Source organism: Monomorium pharaonis, chromosome 8 (assembly GCF_013373865.1).
Source record: "Monomorium pharaonis isolate MP-MQ-018 chromosome 8, ASM1337386v2, whole genome shotgun sequence".
Classification (NCBI taxonomy): Eukaryota; Metazoa; Arthropoda; class Insecta; order Hymenoptera; family Formicidae; genus Monomorium; species Monomorium pharaonis.
Genome location: NC_050474.1, coordinates 11411386 through 11436811, shown reverse-complemented (window position 1 = coordinate 11436811; position 25426 = coordinate 11411386). Strand labels below are relative to the sequence as shown.

Below are 25426 nucleotides of genomic sequence, written 5' to 3'. Positions count from 1 at the left end.
TAATAATTTTTTTATTAGACGGCTGACACAGCACTACAAGAGTAAACTACCATTTTATAGCAAGTTCCAGACGAGTACATAGTATTTTTCAATAGTTCTGCAATAGTTCCAAAGCTGTTTGTAGGTTTTGTCGACAGTTCATTTGACTAACAATTGTATTTATACGTAACCTCTTTCTAAACCTCTCACGATAAGTATTTATACATGTCATGAATTACTGGTTAACAATAGAGCGACATTGTAAGTTAATTTACAAATAAAATATTATATTAAAATTAAATATATTTGACGATCAATACTATAATTATGTTGGTAATTTAACTTAAACAAATCATATGGCCTTTTAATTTAATATAAAAAAGTTTCTCAAAATTAACTTTTATTTTAACTACAAACAAATTAATCTTAACGTAAATTTAATAGAATTAGTATATATTTACGTAACTTTTAACATAATAGAATTAATTTCATAATCAATTAAATTTCATTAACTTACAAGGGAACCTCGCGAACCCGAAAATTTTGATTTTAATGAAACTTGGCATAAATGTAGAGGGGGTAAATACATGAATTTAAACATTTTTAGTTGGTGCTTATAAACAGTTTAAAGAAGTGAAACCACCCTTCAAAGATGAGACATTTTTGCGTTTTCTCGATATATCTCGCAAACTAAACAAAATATTAAAAAATGTTTCATACAAAAGTCTTACAGTATAAATATCTCTATTTAACTGTGCTATTTATTATTAAAAAAAAAAATTTTTTTTTTCAAAAAAAAACTTTAAAAAATAAATTTTTTCTGAAAAAATAAATAACACAGTTAAATAGAAATATTTATACTGTAAGACTTTTGTATGAAATTTTTATATATTTTGTTTAGTTTGCGAGATATATCGAGAAAACGCAAAAACGTCTCAACTTTGAAAGGTGGTTTCACCCCTTCAAACCGTTTATAAGCACCAACTAAAAATTCCTAAATTCATGTATTTACCCCCTCTACATTTATGCCAAGTTTCATTAAAATCAGAATTTTCGGGTTCGCGAGGTTCCTTTGTTAGTTAAAAAAATAGATTAACTAACCCAACTCTAAAATTTAAAAAATGTCAATTACATTACTAACACATACATATTAGATATCATAAAATTGGCTGAAGTTTAAATACAATAACGTAGTATTCATATCTAATAGTGCGAGCCAGAATCAAATAAAAAATTGTTTAAAAATGCATAAAGGCCTGAACTGTGGACAAAACTTGCAAAAAGCTTTGAAACTGTTGTAGAAATATATTGCTATGGAGAATGCTATGTACTCGTCTGGAACTCGCTATAAAAAAATAGTTTACTCTTTTAATACGGTGCCAGCCGTCTAATAAAAAAATTGTTTAAGAATGCTTAAAGACCGGAACTGTCGACGAAACCTACAAAAAGCTTTGGAACATTATTGCAGAATTGTTAGAAAATGCCATAAAGTTGGCTGGAACTCGCCAGACAGTGGTACTTTACTCTTGTGGTGCGGTGCCAACAGCCAAATTAAAAAATTGCTTAAATATATTTAATGTACAGAACTATTGTTAAAATCTATCAGGAACTCTAGAACTATTGCGGGTGCAAGTAGAACTGCTGTTAAAACGTTCAATTTTTATTAATGAGGTGCCACGGGAAGTTAGCACCTCATTGTTTAAAATTTCATTTTTTTTAACTAAATCAACGGAACTATTTCTGAAATTTATCAGAAACTCTAGAACTACTTGGGGTGCAAGTAGAACTCTTATGAAAACTTGCGGTGCCAATTTCACAGTAACACGCATAACTCGGTGAAAAATAACCCATCGAATTGATATCAAATTAAGAGAGAATTGATATAAATTGCATTGATTAAATCAAATTGATGTCGATTTGATGGTTATTTCTCTGGAAAATCTATCTTAAAACGATGAATTTTACAACCGTATAAAAATTATTTACAGAAATGCTAACAAAATTTCTCTATTAGTAAAATATTATCAGAGATTGATATAGGTACAAAATGAATGAAAAATGTATTAGAGACGAGAAATAAGCGTAAATAGTTGTTAAAAATTCTATGTAAATATGTAATCATGCCATGTAACCCCCTTCCAAAGTTTGAGAAGTACAAGAAATAAACAAGTTGTGTATATATTATATACGGTAGTAATTTTATTATGCAGAGTAATAACAAATAAAAAAATAACAGTTGGCGCGCGCGAAGCGCGTGCATGTTCTAGTTTCATCTTCATCCTCTTATAAAATAGCCATGTAACCCTAAAGTTGCCTGCTAATCGCGATTGCATTGTTGCCTCTTTATTCCGATCGCGATTGGCTGTCTCGCGCTTGACTCGCTTCGTTCGTGTGTGAAGTTTGACAGTTTATAGTTGACAGTTTTTGACAGTTTGATTTGAGAGACGGAAAGACACAAAAAGAAGCAAGAAAAATACCGGGAAAAAATTACTTAGACTGGAAGATTACAAAATAGCAGAGAGTATTTGTTTTGAATTGCAGATACGTTTAACTGATGCTTAACAAAGTAAGTTGAAATTTAATACAATATATTATGACATATTTAATTTAATATAATAATATTATGATATAACCATTTTTGTATCACCATCGCTGTTAGAAGGGTAAGGAAGAGACGTTGGACGCCACGACAGAAACACGTATTTATCAAGTAATTCTTAATTATCTTAATTATTTTTTTTGCCAATACATTAAATATAATTATAATTTTTTTATTTGTATTGATTAAAAAATTGATATATTGTTATGTAAATGTATGTATATTAATTAAGTTCTTATTATAATAAGTTTAAATATATAGTTGACAATTACAGGCATTACTGCTAAAAATATTGTATGGCGAATTAAATAACCTCGCAGTTGAGAATATAAAATTAAGAAAAAAAAATTGTGTGGTACGAAAAAAAGAGAGAAAGAGAGAAAGAAACGGGAAACAAGATAAGGATCAGGATTAAAATAAGATAAGAAAAAAAAGGTATAAATATTATGTTATTGATATTGATAAGTATACAAGAATATAATTAATGCTACTCGAACATGTTAAGTTTTTGTTTCAATATTTATAATTGGTAAACATTTTCATTTCTTAAATAATTTTCGAATAAATTTTTATTCTTTGGAGGATTTTTCGAAGTTTTTTAAATATATTTGATTAATTTTATTGATCTTGTACTGATTTTTGAATGTGTATGTACTTGACGTTTCTTTTTTACTTTTATAAGGTAAAAATATATTTTGGTTATATTTTGGTAGAATTTATCTTCTTTTTGTAAAAATCAAGTGATAGTTTGTTCCTTACATAATTTTATTTAAATTGATTTATTTATTATACATTATTCATTTTTTAATTATAAACATATGTAGATGTACGTAACATTATTAATATTTATATTGAATATACATGACTATACGGCAATCATATTTGTTAATGCACATATGTATAAATTTTAATAACAATATTAGTAAAACACAATATAAACACAACAAATAACATTAATATAATTAAAATTATATATGTATATGCATATATACAGGGTGACAGCTAACCGGCAGCCAATCTGTAATAGATAGATATATGTATATATATATATAGATATACTAATAGATAGATGTATACAAATATACTAATAGATATATTAATATACAAATAAACGTAAATATATATATATATATATATTTATGTTTATTTCTATATTAGTATATCTATACATCTATCTATTAGTATATCTATATATATCTATCTATTACAGATTGGCTGCCAGTTAGCTGTCACCCTGTATATATGTATATACATATATAATTTTATTTATATTAATGTTATTTGTTGTGTTTATATTGTGTTTTTACTAATATTGTTATTAGAATTTATACATATGTGCATTAACAAATATGATTGCCGTATACATGTATATTCAATATAAATATTAATAATGTTATGTACATCTACATATGTTTATAATTAAAAAATGAATAATGTATAATAAATAAATCAATTTAAATAAAATTATGTAAGAAACACTATCACTTGATTTTTACAAAAGAAGATAAATTCTATCAAAACCTTATAAAAGTAAAAAAAAAACGTTAAGTACATATACATTCACAAATCAGTCGAAAGATCAATAAAATCAATCAAATATATTTAAATACGTCATATATAATTATATCTAAATGATTTTTTCATAAGATAATATTAATGTGAGTTTTTAATTGCAATCAATCGAATTAAATCGGTACATTCAATTTTGAGATATCAAGATTTCTTTCTCGTAAAAGTTCAATAACATTATTTTCTTCAGATCAGATTCATATGTAATATACACACATGTAAATCCAGTTTGCCATTCAAGAGGCTTTACAATGTGCCTACATACAATTTTATTTTACTAAAACAAAATTATTATGTATAATGTAAATAATGAATTTACGAGAAAGAAATCTTGATATCTCAAAATTGAGTGTACCGATTTAATTGGATTGGTTGCAATTGAAAACTCACATTAATATTATTTCAGGAAAACATAATTTAGATATAATTATATATGACGTTATATATAATTATATGTAATTATATATGATTTATATATACCAGCATATATAATTATATATAAATTATTTATGGGCACTATATATAATTTATATATATTTTTATATATGGACTCCATTGTTCTTGCCGGCTTATATCTGAAGAAATGCAAATGCTTTATATGATTATATATAATAATATCAGGTCATATCTGATTGTATCTATTGAAGTTGAGTAATCATATATAGATATATATATAATCCTATAAAGTCATATATAGTTTCATATATGAAAGAATAAGAACAACTGAGTCTATATATGAATCTTTCCGAGAAAAAATAATTATATATAATTATATCTAAATTATTTTTTCATGAGATAATATTAATGTGAGTTTTCAATTGCAACCAATCCAAATAAATTGGTACACTCAATTTTGAGATATCAAGATTTCTTTCTCGTAAAAGTTCAATAACATTATTTTCTTCAGATCTTCAAATGACATTATATACAATCATATAAAAAAAATGGCATTATACAATCACATACGATTGTATGTAACCATATATAAACATATATAACCACATACCCATATATAATTATATACAACCACATATAATTATATATAATCATATATGATTATATATAATTAACATTATATACAATCAGATTGTATGTAACCATATACAGATATATAAATATTTATATATAAATAACCATATATAGATATTTCTAATGAGTAAATCATAAAAATAGTGGCAGTCCTCTTCCACATCAGATAGGAACAAGAAGCTAATTTTTGCTTGCCTTAACCACGCTACGAGTGACCGCGCTCTAACTAGCGGGCAAGTCTGCATATCTAATTGTATATGGCGCCATATATAATGCTATATATAATTATATATAGGATGCTCACATAGCATTATATCTGGCGTCAGATACAATTATATAAAATTAGATATGGTGCTATATCTGATTATATATAGACCCAGATTAGCCACATTAATATATATGGCTATATATGACTATATAGTTGTATATAATGCTATATATAATTATATATAAAATGCACTACTAACACAGCATTATATATGGCGCCACATACAATTATATACAATTAGATATGGTATTCAGTTAAGCGTACCTGCAATTAAAAATATACATTTTACATAACAATATATTAATTTTTTAATCAATACAAATAAAAAGAAGAATTATAATTATATTTAATGTATTGGCAAAAAAGATAATTAAGATAATTAAGAATTACTTGATAAATGTGTGTTACTGTCGTGGGGTTCAACGTCTCTTCTCTATCCTTCTAACAGCGATGGAGTAACAATATAGTACTGGCACCCGTAATAGTTCTAGAGTTCCTGATAAATTTCAGCAATAGTTCTGTACATTAAATATATTTAAACAGTTTTTCAATTTGGCTGTTGGCATTGCACTACAAGAGTAAGGTACCACTTTTTGGCGAGTTTCAACCAACTTTATGGCATTTTCTAACAGTTCTGCAATAATGTCAAAGCTTTTGTAGATTTCGTCGACAGTTCCGGTCTTTAAGCATTTTTAAGCAATTATTTTATTAGACGGCTGGCACCGCACTACAAGAGTAAACTACCATTTTATAGCGAGTTTCAGACAAGTACATATTTTAATAGTTCTGCAATAGTGACAAAGTTTTTTGTAGGTTTTGTCGACAGTTCCGGTCTTTAAGCATTTTTAAAGAATTTTTTTATTAGACGGCTGGCACCGCACTACAAGAGTAAACTACAATTTTATAGCGAGTTCCAGACAAGTACATAGCATTTTTCAATAGTTCTGCAATAGTTTCAAAGCTTTTTGCAGGTTTCGTCGACAGTTCCGGTTTTTGAGCATTTTTAAGAATTTTTTTATTAGACGGCTGGCACCGCACTACAAGAGTAAACTACAATTTTATAGCGAGTTCCAGACAAGTACACACCATTTTTCAATAGTTCTGCAATAGTTCCAAAGCTTTTTGCAGGTTTCGTCGACAGTTCCTGTCTTCAAGTATTAAAAAAAAATTTTTTTATTAGACGGCTGGCACCGCACTACAAGAGTAAACTACAATTTTATAGCGAGTTTCAGACAAATACATAGCATATTTTAATAGTTCTGCAATAGTTCCAAAGCTTTTTGCAGGTTTCGTCGACAGTTCCGGTCTTTAAGCATTTTTAAAGAATTTTTTTATTAGACCGCTGGCACCGCACTACAAGAGTAAACTACACTTTTATAGCGAGTTTCAAACAAGTACATAGCATTTCTCAATAGTTCTGCAATAGTTCCAAAGCTTTTTGCAGGTTTCGTCGACAGTTCTGGTCTTTAAGTATTTTTAAACAATTTTTTAGTAGACCGCTGGCACCGCACTACAAGAGTAAACTACCATTTTATAGCGAGTTCCAGACAAGTACATAGCATATTTTAATAGTTCTGCAATAGTTTCAAAGCTTTTTGCAGGTTTCGTCGACAGTTCCGGTTTTTGAGCATTTTTAAGAATTTTTTTATTAGACGGCTGGCACCGCACTACAAGAGTAAACTACAATTTTATAGCGAGTTCCAGACAAGTACACACCATTTTTCAATAGTTCTGCAATAGTTCCAAAGCTTTTTGCAGGTTTCGTCGACAGTTCCTGTCTTCAAGTATTAAAAAAAAATTTTTTTATTAGACGGCTGGCACCGCACTACAAAAGTAAACTACAATTTTATAGCGAGTTTCAGACAAATACATAGCATTTTTTAATAGTTCTGCAATAGTTCCAAAGCTTTTTGCAGGTTTCGTCGACAGTTCCGGTCTTTGAGCATTTTTAAGAATTTTTTTATTAGACGGCTGGCACTGCACTACAAAAATAAACTACAATTTTATAGGGAGTTCCAGACAAGTACATAGCATATTTTAATAGTTCTGCAATAGTTCCAAAGCTTTTTGCAGGTTTCGTCGACAGTTCCGGTCTTTAAGCATTTTTAAAGAATTTTTTTATTAGACCGCTGGCACCGCACTACAAGAGTAAACTACACTTTTATAGCGAGTTTCAGACGAGTACATAGCATTTCTCAATAGTTCTGCAATAGTTCCAAAGCTTTTTGCAGGTTTCGTCGACAGTTCTGGTCTTTAAGTATTTTTAAACAATTTTTTAGTAGACCGCTGGCACCGCACTACAAGAGTAAACTACCATTTTATAGCGAGTTCCAGACAAGTACATAGCATATTTTAATAGTTCTGCAATAGTTTCAAAGCTTTTTGCAGGTTTCGTCGACAGTTCCGGTTTTTGAGCATTTTTAAGAATTTTTTTATTAGACGGCTGGCACCGCACTACAAGAGTAAACTACAATTTTATAGCGAGTTCCAGACAAGTACACACCATTTTTCAATAGTTCTGCAATAGTTCCAAAGCTTTTTGCAGGTTTCGTCGACAGTTCCTGTCTTCAAGTATTAAAAAAAAATTTTTTTATTAGACGGCTGGCACCGCACTACAAAAGTAAACTACAATTTTATAGCGAGTTTCAGACAAATACATAGCATTTTTTAATAGTTCTGCAATAGTTCCAAAGCTTTTTGCAGGTTTCGTCGACAGTTCCGGTCTTTGAGCATTTTTAAGAATTTTTTTATTAGACGGCTGGCACTGCACTACAAAAATAAACTACAATTTTATAGCGAGTTCCAGACAAGTACATAGCATATTTTAATAGTTCTGCAATAGTTCCAAAGCTTTTTGCAGGTTTCGTCGACAGTTCCGGTCTTTAAGCATTTTTAAAGAATTTTTTTATTAGACCGCTGGCACCGCACTACAAGAGTAAACTACACTTTTATAGCGAGTTTCAGACGAGTACATAGCATTTCTCAATAGTTCTGCAATAGTTCCAAAGCTTTTTGCAGGTTTCGTCGACAGTTCCGGTCTTTAAGTATTTTTAAACAATTTTTTAGTAGACCGCTGGCACCGCACTACAAGAGTAAACTACCATTTTATAGCGAGTTCCAGACAAGTACATAGCATATTTTAATAGTTCTGCAATAGTTCCAAAGCTTTTTGCAGGTTTCGTCGACAGTTCCGGTTTTTAGCATTTTTAGGCGATTTGTTTATTAGACGATTGGCACCGCACTACAGGAGTAAACTACCATTTTATAGCGAGTTCCAGACAAGTACATAGCATATTTTAATAGTTCTGCAATAGTGACAAAGTTCTTTGTAGGTTTCGTCGACAGTTCCGATCTTTAAGCATTTTTTAAGAATTTTTTTATTAGACGGCTGGCACCGCACTACAAGAGTATACTACAATTTTATAGCGAGTTCCAGACAACCACACAGCATTCTCCAATATATTTCTGCAATAGTTTCAAAGCTTTTTGTAGGTTTTATCGACAGTTCGTTTGACAAACAATGGTATTTATAAGTAACCTCTTTCTAAACCTCTAACGATAAGTATTTATACATGTTATGAATTACTGGTTAACAATAGAGCGACATTGTAAGTTGATTTACAAATAAAATATTATATTAAAATTAAATATATTTGACGAATAATATTGTAATTATGTTGGTAATTTAACTTAAACAAATCATATGACTTTTTAATTTAATATAAAAAAGTTTCTCAAAATTAACTTTTACTTTAACTAGAAACAAATTAATCTTAACGTAAATTTAATAGAATTAGTATTTATTTACGTAACTTTTAACATAATAGAATTCATTTCATAATCAATTAAATTTCATTAACTTAGTTAAAAATTAGATTAACTAACCCAACTCTAAAATTTAAAAAATGTCAATTACATTACTAACACATACCTATCAGATACCATAAAATTGGCTGAAGTTTAAATACCATAGCGTAGTATTCATATCTGATAGTGCGAGACAGGATCAAATAAAAAATTGTTTAAAAATGTTTAAAGACCGGAACTGTCGACAAAATCTACAAAAAGCTTTAGAACTATTGCAGAACTATTGAAAAATGCTATGTACTCGTCTGGAATTTGCTATAAAATAGTAGTTTACTCTTGTAGTGCGGTGCCAGCCGTCTAATAAAAAAATTGTTTAAACATGCTTAAAGACCGGAATTGTCGACAAAACCTGCAAAAAGCTTTGGAACTATTGCTGAACTATTAAAAAATGCTATGTAATCGTTTGGAACTCGCTATAAAATGGTAGTTTACTTTTTTAGTGCGGTGCCAGCCGTATAATTAAAAAATTGTTTAAATATATTTAATGTAGAATACAGAACTATTGTTAAAATCTATCAAAAACTCTAGAACTATTACGGGTGCAAGTATAACTGCTGTTAAAACGTTCAATTTTTATTAATGAGGTGCCAAGGGAAAATAGCATCTCATATTTTCAAATATCAATTTTTTTAAAATAAATCAACGGAACTATTTCTGAAACTTATCAGGAATTCTATGAAAAGACTTTATGTATATACATAACTTAATTAGAAAAATAACCCATCAAATTGATATCAAATTAAGGGAGAATTGATATAAATTGCATTGATCAAATCAAATTGATGTCGATTTGATGGTTATTTCTCACTGGAAAGGTTAGAAAGATAAACAGAGACGAACAAAAACAAGGAAGATATGAAAAAATAATATGGGCAAAATATAATAGAGTGTACAAAGAAATAAAAATAGATGAGAAGCTTTTGTATATTTTAGTGGGGTAAAATAAAAGTAGGGAGTTAGTCCATGATAGCGAGATTTAAGTGCGGAAACGAGGCATTAGGGAATAGATATTGGAAAAAGGAAAAAGTGTAGGCTATACAATTTAAAAGTGGAGACTTTAGAACCAATATTAGAAGAATTTACAGAATTGCGAAAACAAAATTTCTCTGTTAGGAAAATGTTATCAGAGGTAGATATAGGTACAAAATGGATGAAAAATGTATTAAAGACGAGAAATGACAAAGAAAAGCGTAAATAGTCATTAAGAGTCCTATGTTATTATGTAATTAAGCTATGTAACCTTTTTTCAAAGGCCGAAATGTTTAAGAAATAAACGAGTTGTATATATGTTATATGCAATAGTAATTTTATGCAGGGTGTAATAACAAATAAAAAAATAACAGTTGGCGCGCGCGAAGCGCGTGCATGTTCTAGTCCTCTTATAAAATAGCCATGTAACCCTAAAGTTGCCTGCTAATCGCGATTGCATTGTTGCCTCTTTATTCCGATCGCGATTGGCTGTCTCGCGCTTGACTCGCTTCGTTCGTGTGTGAAGTTTGACAGTTTATATAGTTGACAGTTTTTGACAGTTTGACTGTTTAACGAGAGACGGAAAGACACAAAAAGAAGCAAGAAAAATACCGGGAAAAAATTACTTAGACTGGAAGATTACAAAATAGCAGAGAGTATTTGTTTTGAATTGCAGATACGTTTAACTGATGCTTAACAAAGTAAGTTGAAATTTAATACAATATATTATGACATATTTAATTTAATATAATAATATTATGATATAACCATTTTTGTATCACCATCGCTGTTAGAAGGGTAAGGAAGAGACGTTGGACGCCACGACAGAAACACGTATTTATCAAGTAATTCTTAATTATCTTAATTATTTTTTTTGCCAATACATTAAATATAATTATAATTTTTTTATTTGTATTGATTAAAAAATTGATATATTGTTATGTAAATGTATGTATATTAATTAAGTTCTTATTATAATAAGTTTAAATATATAGTTGACAATTACAGGCATTACTGCTAAAAATATTGTATGGCGAATTAAATAACCTCGCAGTTGAGAATATAAAATTAAGAAAAAAAAATTGTGTGGTACGAAAAAAAGAGAGAAAGAGAGAAAGAAACGGGAAACAAGATAAGGATCAGGATTAAAATAAGATAAGAAAAAAAAGGTATAAATATTATGTTATTGATATTGATAAGTATACAAGTATATAATTAATGCTACTCGAACATGTTAAGTTTTTGTTTCAATATTTATAATTGGTAAACATTTTCATTTCTTAAATAATTTTCGAATAAATTTTTATTCTTTGGAGGATTTTTCGAAGTTTTTTAAATATATTTGATTAATTTTATTGATCTTGTACTGATTTTTGAATGTGTATGTACTTGACGTTTCTTTTTTACTTTTATAAGGTAAAAATATATTTTGGTTATATTTTGGTAGAATTTATCTTCTTTTTGTAAAAATCAAGTGATAGTTTGTTCCTTACATAATTTTATTTAAATTGATTTATTTATTATACATTATTCATTTTTTAATTATAAACATATGTAGATGTACGTAACATTATTAATATTTATATTGAATATACATGACTATACGGCAATCATATTTGTTAATGCACATATGTATAAATTTTAATAACAATATTAGTAAAACACAATATAAACACAACAAATAACATTAATATAATTAAAATTATATATGTATATGCATATATACAGGGTGACAGCTAACCGGCAGCCAATCTGTAATAGATAGATATATGTATATATATATATAGATATACTAATAGATAGATGTATACAAATATACTAATAGATATATTAATATACAAATAAACGTAAATATATATATATATATATTTATGTTTATTTCTATATTAGTATATCTATACATCTATCTATTAGTATATCTATATATATCTATCTATTACAGATTGGCTGCCAGTTAGCTGTCACCCTGTATATATGTATATACATATATAATTTTATTTATATTAATGTTATTTGTTGTGTTTATATTGTGTTTTTACTAATATTGTTATTAGAATTTATACATATGTGCATTAACAAATATGATTGCCGTATACATGTATATTCAATATAAATATTAATAATGTTATGTACATCTACATATGTTTATAATTAAAAAATGAATAATGTATAATAAATAAATCAATTTAAATAAATTATGTAAGAAACACTATCACTTGATTTTTACAAAAAGAAGATAAATTCTATCAAAACCTTATAAAAGTAAAAAAAAAACGTTAAGTACATATACATTCACAAATCAGTCGAAAGATCAATAAAATCAATCAAATATATTTAAATACGTCATATATAATTATATCTAAATTATTTCTTCATAAGATAATATTAATGTGAGTTTTTAATTGCAATCAATCAAATTAAATCGGTACATTCAATTTTGAGATATCAAGATTTCTTTCTCGTAAAAGTTCAATAACATTATTTTCTTCAGATCAGATTCATATGTAATATACACACATGTAAATCCAGTTTGCCATTCAAGAGGCTTTACAATGTGCCTACATACAATTTCATTTTACTAAAACAAAATTATTATGTATAATGTAAATAATGAATTTACGAGAAAGAAATCTTGATATCTCAAAATTGAGTGTACCGATTTAATTGGATTGGTTGCAATTGAAAACTCACATTAATATTATTTCAGGAAAACATAATTTAGATATAATTATATATGACGTTATATATAATTATATGTAATTATATATGATTTATATATACCAGCATATATAATTATATATAAATTATTTATGGGCACTATATATAATTTATATATAATTTATATATATTTATATATATTTTTATATATGGACTCCATTGTTCTTGCCGGCTTATATCTGAAGAAATGCAAATGCTTTATATGATTATATATAATAATATCAGGTCATATCTGATTGTACCTATTGAAGTTGAGTAATCATATATAGATATATATATATAATCCTATAAAGTCATATATAGTTTCATATATGAAAGAATAAGAACAACTGAGTCTATATATGCATCTTTCCGAGAAAAAATAATTATATATAATTATATCTAAATTATTTTTTCATGAGATAATATTAATGTGAGTTTTCAATTGCAACCAATCCAAATAAATTGGTACACTCAATTTTGAGATATCAAGATTTCTTTCTCGTAAAAGTTCAATAACATTATTTTCTTCAAATCTTCAAATGACATTATATACAATCATATAAAAAAATGGCATTATACAATCGTATACGATTGTATGTAACTATATATAAACATATATAACCACATAGCCATATATAATTATATACAACCACATATAATTATATATAATCATATATGATTATATATAATTAACATTATATACAATCAGATTGTATGTAACCATATACAGATATATAAATATTTATATATAAATAACCATATATAGATATTTCTAATGAGTAAATCATAAAAATAGTGGCAGTCCTCTTCCACATCAGACAGGAACAAGAAGCTAATTTTTGCTTGCCTTAACCACGCTACGAGTGATCTTTATGTAGCCGATCGACTGCACTTTGCTCCTGAGAGAGTACGCCGCCTATCGACGGCGCCGCGCTCTAACTAGCGGGCAAGTCTGCATATCTAATTGTATATGGCGCCATATATAATGCTATATATAATTATATATAGGATGCTCACATAGCATTATATCTGGCGTCACATACAATTATATAAAATTAGATATGGTGCTATATCTGATTATATATGGACCCAGATTAGCCACATTAATATATATGGCTATATATGACTATATAGTTGTATATAATGCTATATATAATTATATACAAAATGCACTACTAACACAGCATTATATATGGCGCCACATACAATTATATACAATTAGATATGGTATTCAGTTAAACATACCTGCAATTAAAAATATACATTTTAAATAACAATATATTAATTTTTTAATTAATACAAATAAAAAAAGAATTATAATTATATTTAATGTATTGGCAAAAAAGATAATTAAGATAATTAAAAATTACTTGATAAATATGTGTTACTGTCGTGGGGTTCAACGTCTCTTCTCTATCCTTCTAACAGCGATGGAGTAACAATATAGTACTGGCACCCGTAATAGTTCTAGAGTTCCTGATAGATTTCAGCAATAGTTCTGTACATTAAATATATTTAAACAGTTTTTTAATTTGGCTGTTGGCATTGCACTACAAGAGTAAGGTACCACTTTTTGGCGAGTTTCAACTAACTTTATGGCATTTTCTAACAGTTCCGCAATAGTTTCAAAGCTTTTTATATGTTTCGTCGACAGTTCCGGTCTTTAAGCATTTTTAAACAATTTTTTTATTAGACGGCTGGCACCGCACTACAAGAGTAAACTACCATTTTATAGCGAGTTCCAGACGAGTACATAGCATTTTTCAATAATTCTGTAATAGTTCCGAAGCTATTTGCAAGTTTCGTCGACATATCAGGTTTTTAAGCATTTTTAAGCAATTTTTTTATTAGACGGCTGGCACCGCACTACAAGAGTAAACTACCATTTTATAGCGAGTTCCAGACGAGTACATAGCATTTTTCAATAATTCTGTAATAATTCCGAAGCTATTTGCAAGTTTCGTCGACATATCAGGTTTTTAAGCATTTTTAAGCAATTTTTTTATTAGACGGCTGGCACCGCACTACAAGAGTAAATTACCATTTTATAGCGAGTTCCATACGAATACATAAAATATTTAAAAAAATGAGGTGCTAACTTTCAGTGGCACCTCATTAATGAAAATTGAACATTTTAACAGCAGTTCTACTTGCACCCGTAATAGTTCTAAAGTTCCTGATAGATTTTAGCAATAGTTCTGTACATTAAATATATTTAAACAGTTTTTTAATTTGGCTGTTGGCATTGCACCACAAGAGTAAAGTACCACTGTTTGGCGAGTTTCAGTCAACTTTATGACATTTTCTAAAAGTTCTGCAATAATGTCAAAGCTTTTGTAGATTTCGTCGACAGTTCCGGTCTTTAAGCATTTTTAAGCAATTTTTTTATTAGACGGCTGGCACCGCACTACAAGAGTAAACTACCATTTTATAGCGAGTGCCAGACGAGTACATAACATATTTTAATAGTTCTGCAATAGTTTCAAAGCTTTTTGCAGGTTTTGTCGACACTTCCGGTCTTTAAGTATTTTAAAACAATTTTTTAGTAGACCGCTGGCACCGCACTACAAGAGTAAACTACCATTTTATAGCGAATTTCAGAAGAGTACATAGCATGTTTTAATAGTTCTGCAATAGGTCCAAAGCTTTTTGCAGATTTCGTCGACAGTTCCGGTTTTTAAGCATTTTTAAACAATTTTTTTATTAGACGGCTAACACCGCACTACAAGAGTAAATTACCATTTTATAGCGAGATCCAGACGAATACATAACATATTTTAATAGTTCTGCAATAGTGACAAAGCTTTCTGTAGGTTTCGTCGACAGTTCCGGTCTTTGAGCATTTTTAAGAATTTTTTAATTAGACGGCTGGCACCGCACTACAAGAATAAATTACAATTTTATAGCGAGTTCCAGACAAGTACATATTTTAATAGTTCTGCAATAGTGACAAAGTTTTTTGTAGGTTTCGTCGACAGTTTCGGTCTTTAAGCATTTTTAAAGAATTTTTTTATTAGACGGCTGGCACCGCACTACAAGAGTAAACTACAATTTTATAGCGAGTTCCAGACAAGTACATAGCATTTTTCAATAGTTCTGCAATAGTTTCAAAGCTTTTTGCAGGTTTCGTCGACAGTTCCGGTCTTTAAGCATTTTTAAGCAATTTCTTTATTAGACGGCTGGCACCGCACTACAAGAGTAAACTACCATTTTATAGCGAGTTCCAGACGAGTACATAGCATATTTTAATAGTTCTGCAATAGTTCCAAAGCTTTTTGCAGGTTTCGTCGACAGTTCCGGTCTTTAAGCATTTTTAAGCAATTTCTTTATTAGACGGCTGGCACCGTACTACAAGAGTAAACTACTATTTTATAGCGAATTCCAGAAGAGTACATAGCATATTTTAATAGTTCTGCAATAGTGTTAAAGTTTTTTGTAGGTTTCGTCGACAGTTTCAGTCTTTAAGCATTTAAAAAAAATTTTTTTATTAGACGGCTGGCACCGCACTACAAGAGTAACCTACCATTTTATAGCGAGTTTCAGACGAGTACTTAGCATTTCTCAATAGTTCTGCAATAGTTCCAAAGCTTTTTGCAGGTTTCGTCGACAGTTCCGGTCTTTAAGTATTTAAAAAAAATTTTTTTATTAGACGGCTGGCACCGCACTACAAAAGTAAACTACAATTTTATAGCGAGTTTCAGACGAGTACATAGCATTTCTCAATAGTTCTGCAATAGTTCCAAAGCTTTTTGCAGGTTTCGTCGACAGTTCCGGTCTTTAAGCATTTTTAGGTAATTTGTTTATTAGACGGCTGGCACCGCACTACAGGAGTAAACTACCATTTTATAGTGAGTTCCAGACGAGTACATAACATTTTTCAATAGTTCTGCAATAGTGACAAAGCTTTTTATAGGTTTCGTCGACATTTTCGATCTTTAAGTATTTTTAAACAATTTTTTTTATTAGACTGCTGGCACTCCACTACAAGAGTAAACTACCATTTTATAGCAAGTTCCAGACGAGTACATAGCATTTTTTAATAGTTTTGCAATAGTTCCAAATCTTTATGCAGGTTTTGTCGACAGTTCCGGTTTTTAGCATTTTTAGGCGATTTGTTTATTAGACGGCTGGCACCGCACTACAAGAGTAAACTACAATTTTATAGCGAGTTCCAGACAACCACACAGCATTCTCCAATATATTTCTGCAATAGTTTCAAAGCTTTTTGTAGGTTTTATCGACAGTTCGTTTGACAAACAATGGTATTTATAAGTAACCTCTTTCTAAACCTCTAAGGATAAGTATTTATACATGTCATGAATTACTGGTTAACAATAGAGCGACATTGTAAGTTGATTTACAAATAAAATATTATATTAAAATTAAATATATTTCACAAATAATATTGTAATTATGTTGGTAATTTAACTTAAACAAATCATATGACTTTTTAATTTAATATAAAAAAGTTTCTCAAAATTAACTTTTACTTAAACTAGAAACAAATTAATCTTAACGTAAATTTAATAGAATTAGTATTTATTTACGTAACTTTTAACATAATAGAATTCATTTCATAATCAATTAAATTTCATTAACTTAGTTAAAAATTAGATTAACTAACCCAACTCTAAAATTTAAAAAATGTCAATTACATTATTAACACATACCTATCAGATACCATAAAATTGGCTGAAGTTTAAATACCATAGCGTAGTATTCATATCTGATAGTGCGAGACAGGATCAAATAAAAAATTGTTTAAAAATGTTTAAAGACCGGAACTGTCGACAAAATCTACAAAAAGCTTTAGAACTATTGCAGAACTATTGAAAAATGCTATGTACTCGTCTGGAATTTGCTATAAAATAGTAGTTTACTCTTGTAGTGCGGTGCCAACCGTCTAATAAAAAAATTGTTTAAACATGCTTAAAGACCGGAATTGTCGACGAAACCTGCAAAAAGCTTTGGAACTATTGCTGAACTATTGAAAAATGCTATGTAATCGTCTGGAACTCGCTATAAAATGGTAGTTTACTTTTTTAGTGCGGTGCCAGCCGTATAATTAAAAAATTGTTTAAATATATTTAATGTAGAATACAGAACTATTGTTAAAATCTATCAAAAACTCTAGAACTATTACGGGTGCAAGTATAACTGCTGTTAAAACGTTCAATTTTTATTAATGAGGTGCCAGGGGAAAATAGCACCTCATATTTTCAAATATCAATTTTTTTTAAATAAATCAACGGAACTATTTCTGAAACTTATCAGGAATTCTATGAAAAAACTTTATGTATATACATAACTTAGTTAGAAAAATAACCCATCAAATTGATATCAAATTAAGGGAGAATTGATATAAATTGCATTGATCAAATCAAATTGATGTCGATTTGATGGTTATTTCTCACTGGAAGGGTTAGAAAGATAAACAGAGACGAACAAAAACAAGGAAGATATGAAAAAATAATATGGGCAAAATATAATAGAGTGTACAAAGAAATAAAAATAGATGAGAAGCTTTTGTATATTTTAGTGGGGTAAAATAAGAGTAGGGAGTTAGTCTATGATAGCGAGATTTAAGTGCGGAAACGAGGCATTAGGGAATAGATATTGGAAAAAGGAAAAAGTGTAGGCTATACAATTTAAAAGTAGAGACTTTAGAACCAATATTAGAAGAATTTACAGAATTGCGAAGACAAAATTTCTCTGTTAGGAAAATGTTATCAGAGGTAGATATAGGTACAAAATGGATGAAAAATGTATTAAAGACGAGAAATGACAAAGAAAAGCGTAAATAGTCATTAAGAGTCCTATGTTATTATGTAATTAAGCTATGTAACCTTTTTTCAAAGGCCGAAATGTTTAAGAAATAAACGAGTTGTATATATGTTATATGCAATAGTAATTTTATGCAGGGTGTAATAACAAATAAAAAAATAACAGTTGGCGCGCGCGAAGCGCGTGCATGTTCTAGTCATCTAAAAAAAGGCATGTAAAGTCGATTGCTCGCATTTCTCGAAGTTTATTGTTGTCGCTTTTCCGCGATGCCGATTGGTTCTCTCGCTGCGCTTACTTCGTGTTGCAAAAGTAGCTGTCATTGCGACTGAATTTTGACAGCTGTTAAATTTCGTGTTGCAAAAGTAGCTGTCATTGCGACTGAATTTTGACAGCTGTTAAATTTGTATAGATATTATATCCATACAATTATCGGTGTGATTTATTTTTAAAAAGTAAAAAGCAAAAAGTAAAGTTCGTCGAAGCGCGCGTCTGTGGCGTCTAGTGATCAAAAAAACATAAAATTCATATACATTTCAAATATATTTGTAGGACTTTTTCCACAACTGAATTATTTCACGTAAATTGGCATTTTTTTCAACTCATTTATTTAGCCATTCGAAAAAGTAAAAAACCTCATCAGGATACGTAAAAAAAAAGGTTAAATATTGAGAAAATTGACGATGCGGAAAAACAACAATTTTCGAGAGATGTGAGCAATTGACTTTACATGCATTTTTTTTAGACTTACATGCATTTTTTAGGAACTGCGCCTGTATTGACAAAACTGTCAAATTATAACTCTCGCAACACGAAATAACTCAAACGAGAAAACCAATCAGCATCACGGAAAAGCGGCAACAATACGGCGCGATCAAACGCGCACTTCTCGCCGCGTCTACACGGCCTTTTTTATTATGGACTAGCACGCAGCGGGCGCTTCCCCCGCGCTTGTATTAACTAAACTATCAAATTACAACTCTCGCAACACAAAGTAAGCGCAGCGAAAGAACCAACATCGCAGAAAAGAGGTAACAATTACTTCAAATTTGCAATTATTGATATAACATGTACTTTTTAGAAGAAGAATACGCCTGCCATTCATTCAATGTAGCCATAGTTGGTCTTTTTTCTTGGTTTTCTTCTTCATATTTTTGCCTTTGAGTATATATACTGGACTTTTTGTTTTAGTTTTTCGGTCTTCTACACACTCCTGAAATTTTGCCACTTAAATTGGGGACACCCTCTATAATGTCATTTATAATGCTTTGGCATCTGCTACTCATTTCAGCTGAAATAAACATTAGCTGAATTCCGCAAAGCGTATATGCGCATTTTTCATAGTAAACGTTACATTTACAATAAATAATGCACGCATATGCGCTTTACGTAACGTAGCCGGCCATTGTAACTTATAACGTCGTGGATATACATTTGCCGCATAATAATACCATAATACATTTGACGCATGCGCAGAGAGGGCAAGTATCATGCTATATCTTTCTCTCTCGCACAGATTTTGGACACACTTCAGTGCTGGCATTCCTCTCCATGTATACTATATATACTCAAGATTTTTGCATATATTTTCAGACCATAATAAAGCTTTTTTTATATAGTGGAAACACTCTTTCTTCCAAATCAATTCTAAATTGAAAGAACTACATCGAAAAGAATAAATTTTAAAAAGTTTAAAAAATACTTTGAATAATATTATCATATAAAAGTAACTTGCTTTTATTTAATTGGAAGTTTTTAATCTGTAAATTATCGTTTATTTCATTTATTTTAATTATATTTAAGTCGTTTATTTATTTTTAAATATCTAAAAATAAAAAATAAAATTAAAATTATATTTAATAATTTTTTGTGAATTAAAATTTATAATAATATATCTTTAAGATTTAATAAATTTAATAAACCTATTTTCTGACTGCTTACGTTTTAATATTTTTGACGATTCTTCTCTAATTATATTATTGATAGTATCAAAGTTTGTATGTTCTAAAAAACAAAAATGTAGTTATTTAATTTCGACGCAAATACTAGGTTATGTATGATATTCTTGTTTCGATTATGAGATAAAGTATATATTTAATTATTAAAATATTTATTTGTTAATATTAACTTGTAACAAACCACGCCCGCCCGGCGACCAACGATCGCGGCTGGTCCGGCCGACCAACCGCCAGACCGTGATACGGGCATCAGCCCGTGATAACCTTATACCAGACCGCCGAGACAACAATCGTCTCGACGATTTTCGTGCCGCCGCCAGCATCTCGCGCATCGAGATGTGAAGGACGGAAAGACCCGAAGACCTCCGAGGATCCACGAACCGCCACCGAGAGCGATATAAAAGGCCATCTCAGCGAGGAGCAGGCACCTTCTCGCTTACCCGGTGCCCAGCTTTCCGATCCACTAGACACCACGAGAAGACCGAACGCAGCATAAGGTAGAGCGTGCTCCGCCTTAGTCAAGTGCTCGGCTACGTTCGAAGAACATCTCCTAGACTCGAGCCAGCAAGCCGAGAGTGGAGTGTTCTCCGCCTTCGCCAAGGATTCTTGCCGCTAGCTCATTCCCTCCTTGACACGACCGGTAAAGCGAAAACGGGGTAGAGCGTTCTGCCGCCTCACCCGAGCCTTCTCGGGATACCATCGCCGATCACCAAAAACCTACTTCTTTTCCGGAACTCGAGGCCGGGATGACGCGTCACGGTTCGCGCGCCGCGCACGAGAGATAAGCTTAGGCGATCACGCGCTCGCCTCGAGGCACCGCCGCCACCGCGTCTCGTACCCCGCGAGCACCAGCAAGACCTCAGCTCGTCCAACCGCACAGCTGACACCCAAATATGCGACGCCGCAGCGATATCGCGCGCGAACACAGCTTATTGTAAATATTGTAACTAATTGTGTAAATACATCTTGTAAAATAGACGTTGCTTTAGTATTAGTAGACGCCACCTTCGCTGTTCTAAGATTTCCTGCCTTGGTCCCGACGAGCTTGTTCGTGCAAGGAGACACGGTCGTACAAAACTAATGTTGATAATACTATCCACAAATATTATCCACAAATAGCATTATACAAAAAATACTTATTTAATCTTAATAATAATTATTATTACAATTCAATTATAGTTCTATATCTTTGAAGCGAGTTGTAGTAGTAACTATAAAAACACGATCGATTACTGGGCAGTCAAGTATATTACTGCATCAGTAAAAAATTAAAGTATTAAGAAATAGACAATTTATTAAAACAAAATGTTTATAAAATAATATCTAATACATCATGATTTGTTCTTAGTAACAAAGAAATGTACCAATTTACTCTTGATTTTGTTTCATACCGCATGAGAAAATACGAAAAGATAACTACAAACAAAACAGTTTTATGTAGAAAATTACAAATATTTACTATCTAATATTTTCAATATTTTCAATAATTTTGTTTAAATTAGTAATTTACTAAAGAAAATCATGCCAGGACCCGTACAGATCTTATAAAAATTAGCTTTGGGTTAAATGCTTACATTTTGATGAAAGATATTCTTAACCTCCTGAACAAAAGTCTCAATGGCCCCAACTCACAAAAAGTATAGATTTTTTGTATACGTTTCTTTAAAGCAAAATTTATTTAGCAACACTCTGTAACTTACTAATTCATTTATTATGTACTACGTGTTGTATGTACTCATAACATATATATAAATATAATATAATATTTATCATACATATTCACGCATACACACAGCAAATAAATAAAAGAATTGGTAAGTTACGGATTTTTCTCAAAAGACTTCGCTTTAAAAGCACATACATAAAAATCTATAAGTTTTTGGTGAGTTTGTACCATTGAGAACTTTTGTTCAGGAGGTTAAGAACTCTCTTTTACCATTTATTACCAAAATTTGATCCATTTAATCAGAGGCCAATTTTCATAAGATCTGTACAAGATCTTTCATTCTTGCTTTTAAAGAATTGTTTTAGCAAATTTTATATAGAAAAAAAACTTATAAATGTAGGTATACAACTAAAATTTTTTATTTTATTAACCTAAAAGGCAAAAGTGTGGAATGCTTCATCCCAAACAAAATTCAAACTATACTCCTGAAGTAACAAGATGGATTTCTGGGTCAGATCCATACCATAATTCAATTCGGTACTTTGACAGTCATCTGATAAACCAGAGCGTGCAGTGCTCGCATGTGAAAAGCAGTACAAAAAAGAATTTGCAAAAATCACACCAATTTTGCTTTTTACATTAGAAATTGTAAGGTTAGTAAATTTTGGTTTTTACATGAAGTAAAGTGAAGAGATTTTCTCATACGTTAAGATTAATGGAAAAAAAAATTCTGTTTGCTTGATTCCATTATTTGTTTTATATTGTTTGGTTTCAAATATTTTGTTTGTTTAATTCCATTCTGATTTCATTCCAATTAAAAAATAAAATGATAAAACAAACCAAAGTGGATTCTAAAGCTAAAAGTTGATATTTTAGAAAAATATTAACAAATTTGTTAAAAGAATTTAGTACCAGTATTATAACATGAAACCATCAAAATCGTCATTTTTCGCTTTTTTGATACCATTTTTTTTAATTGTAATGTGATAGCCAATTTTGACAATGAATTCGTATTCAGCAGGTAAAATAACGTCGGAAATGACTATTCGCATTCGTGTTACAAAAATACTGTCGGGCAGTGTTATCTAAGCAATCTAAATAAATGTTTTATCAATATTAATATAGTACAATGTTCAGTTTCCTTGATAATCCAATAAAATAGTGCACTTTAAAAGAATTTAGTATTGACAACCTTCTTTACTATAAAAAACCTATAATAATTGATTGTAGGCTCTTTATTACTCTCTATCTTCAATATAAATACTGAATATTTTTAATATTCTACATTACAAAGATAAGTGCTTACCTACTATAATACCACCAGACTTGCTTCACCTAAAAGTGTCTCCTTATATTTCCGCAGACTCTCATCTTCTTTATCTGTCTCCAGAAGTTGCTCGATAGACATTTCTGGTGGAGGTTTGTAAAATGGAGTCCATGTCTGGTTCTTGTCCAATGCATCTACATGATCGCCCGTAGGGTCAGACATCGCTACATTCAAACCCAAAAAAAAAATACACATGTGTGTACACACACCACAACGCGCGAGCGCGCGCGCGCACGCCGCACGCACGAACGCAGCACGCACACGCACACACACGCACGCACGCACACACACCCGTGCACAGCGTTACATTTTGGACAGACAAGTGTTTCGATTGACGTGGAACACTCCATATATGCATATATATACACTACTAAGAAAAATGGGGAACACCTTACAAATAAAAAATGTAGGCTATTTTCAAACCGCTGGAAGTCAGCAAAGAATCATGGCAGAAACAAAACCTAAAAACGTTTTAAACTTAAAACTTTCAAACGCTTTTTAGCGATTTCAGTTATCTTTTTTTTTATCAACGTGACAACATTGATGAAACTTGACCTGTTAAAATAAAAATTTTGATGTGACTTTGCTGCGTTGCATCTCGCGTGAAAAAGATCATAGCAAATTTCTGTTATTTGCATCTTGTAGCGGGCTCTTTCTCTTTATTTTGGACTGGTTGTTCATTGCTGTGTGATATTTTTTGACCAAGTTATTGAGATTTTAAGAAAAAAATACAACATTTGACTTTCATCACTTGTTATTTGTGAAGCGATCAAAGTTACAACGCTGAAGAAAAAAGCGTTAGAAAAGCTGAAAGTTTGCACTTTCGAATGCTATTACTAATCATAGATTTTTTTAACAACAAATCGCATAAAGATTTTTTTCGTTAACAAAATATCACTTAAGTGCAAAAGTATTCTTGAATGTTTTTATATGTCACTTAGGTTAGATTAAATTTGATTATGATCAAAAGTATTATCTTGGATTTTGTAATTTTTTTTCTTAAAGAAAAATCACACACTTGGCGCATTTTTTTTACCTTTTTAAAAAGGTAATTTTGTTTGGATATCATGCATTTGTAGTATTTACAGATTATATATCATTTAGGTTGAATTTGATAAGATCAACAGTATATTTGGAATTTTAGAATTTTTTCTTAAAGAAAAATCATACACTTGGCGCGCTTTTTTTTACCTTTTTTAAAAAGGTAATTTTTGTTTGGAATCATGCATTTGTAGTATTTACAGATTATATATCACTTAGATTGAATTGATATAATCAAAAATATTATTTTGGATATTATAATTTGTTTCCTAAAGAAAAACCACACATTGACGCGCTGTTTTATCTTTGTTAAAAGGGTAATTTTGTTTAATTTTTTCATTGGTGTGACGATAAATAGATGAGGTGTGAAGTACAGAAATTGTGTATTAAATATTGATAAGTTGTAAGATAAAGACCCATCTTTCATCAACAAGATACTAGCAATTATACAGTCACTAGTAAACAAAGAATAAAAATTAGTGTTATAAAAACATTTATTCAAAGTTAAAAAACATTTATTAAATTTATCAAGCTAATTAATAGTTAATATTAATGACAATTACAGCAACATTTAACTGATCACAATTCTATATCACACAACCAGCTTATCTCATCGACACTAGTGTAAAATCAGAACTTGTTACGCACTGATTAATTAATTTTACATTGGTGT

The 25426-nt window shown here is 29.9% G+C and overlaps 1 protein-coding gene and 1 long non-coding RNA gene across 8 annotated transcripts in view; one reads left to right on the top strand and one right to left on the bottom strand.

Annotated features, from left to right (window-relative positions):
- Positions 1–25426, bottom strand: part of LOC105833462 (rho GDP-dissociation inhibitor 1) — a 70801-nt gene that overhangs the window by 11574 nt on the left and 33801 nt on the right. The gene's annotated exons all lie outside the window — the stretch shown is intronic.
- LOC118646785 lies at positions 1097–15255 on the top strand. The gene is made up of 4 exons (XR_004964223.1): positions 1097–1312; positions 9594–9597; positions 13250–13253; positions 15245–15255. It is a non-coding gene; the product is annotated as an uncharacterized LOC118646785 (long non-coding RNA).